We start from the raw sequence: 1,585 nt of genomic DNA, 5'->3' as shown, positions 1-1,585 counted from the left end.
GGAGAGAAGCGGTGGGGGAGGGTAGGGGTTAGGGGCGGAGCCGGCTGGGGGGGATGGGCGAGGTTTGGGGGCGCGGGGAGGGGCGATGTCTCCTCTGCCGGCTCCCGGAGGGAGGACTCACAGTTGGGGGTGAGGACAGGAAAGAAAATCCCAGTCCAGCAATGTGACAGACCTCAGGTGACTACCTCACTGTAGTAACACTATAGACTAGTATTAGTGGAATAAGACAGGCCATAAAAAACCCTGCATTTCCCATTTTCTCTACTAAATTTTTGGAATACTTTGGGTTTTCAGGGAATGTAATTCTATCATTCCAGCTAATTAAAAAAAAATCTTTTTTTTTTTTTTTTCTTAAAAGATGACCGGTAAGGGGATCTTAACCCTTGACTTGGTGTTGTCAGCACCACGCTCACCCAGTGAGCTAACCGGCCGTCACTATATGGGATCCGAACCCGTGGCCTTGGCGTTATCAGAACCACACTCACCCGAGTGAGCCACGGGCCGGCCCTAAAAAAAATCTTTAAAAATTTACTACATTAATGCATCGTCAATGCAAACATTTCAAACGCTAGGTAAGTGCACAAAATAGAAAGTGGAAGTACCCCATTACACACCCCTTCTAACTATACTCCCTGGTGCTAACATTTGTGTTATAGCCTTCCAAACATTTTCTTTCCGTAATCAAACACAAACACACACTTTTTCTTTCCCCAAATAAAACTGGTGGTATTCCTACAAATTTGAGGTTGAAGATACGATTAAAACATGGGCTTTGGAGCTCGGCAGATCTTGACTCAAATCCTCTCTAACTTGCTGGCCGTGTGACCCTGGGAAAATTACTTTACTTCTTTAAGCGTCAATTTTTTTGTGTGAAGTATAAAAATGGCAATTACTTCATAAGGCTTGAGGATTAAAAATCTATAGTGTTTATAAATCACTCAGCACAGAGCCACCTAGTAAGTGTTCAGTAAACACTACTATTGTCTATGGCAAGTGACCTTTCTCATAAGACTAACAATAAAGAAATGTGTTCCTCATATTTTGATTAACTGCAGTTAAATAAATGCTGCTCATTTTTTCAATTAGTTACTGTATACCTAAGTTGGAAAAAACTTGTTTTTCCGAAGCATACAACTGATCCGAAGGATGCACCCTCCATCCCCTGCCGGCAGAGCCCCTAGCCCAAACTCGCCTCCCGGCTCTCAGGGCCAAGGGCTCGGTCGCGGTACCCGGCTCCCCGCCCTGCCGGCCACTCCCCTTCCTTGACCACCCTGGCGCACCTGGGCCCCACCCTCGGGTCACCCTGGTTCCCACACCCATCCAGCCGGGATTTAGGCCTGGGTCTCCTCCGCCCCCTTCGACCCCCTCTAGCTCCTGCTTCTCCTTCCAAGCTGCTCCATCCGTTCCCACCCTCTGCCCAAGCTCTCCCCGTCCCCACCCCGTCTCCAGTCCCTACACCACTCGCCGGCGCGCCCCCTCGGCTCCCGCCCCCGAGTCCCGCTCCCGGTGCCCCCGCCCCCTCTCCCCGTCGCGGGGCTCTCCCCCACCAGTTTGGCGGCTCCAGCCCAGGCTCTCTCCCCGCCTC

The sequence above is a fragment of the Galeopterus variegatus genome, unplaced genomic scaffold, assembly GCF_000696425.1.
Source record: "Galeopterus variegatus unplaced genomic scaffold, G_variegatus-3.0.2 Scaffold1274, whole genome shotgun sequence".
In the NCBI taxonomy this organism is placed as follows: Eukaryota; Metazoa; Chordata; class Mammalia; order Dermoptera; family Cynocephalidae; genus Galeopterus; species Galeopterus variegatus.
The sequence above is the reverse complement of the archived record's forward strand: the minus strand, read 5'-3'. Positions refer to the sequence as shown.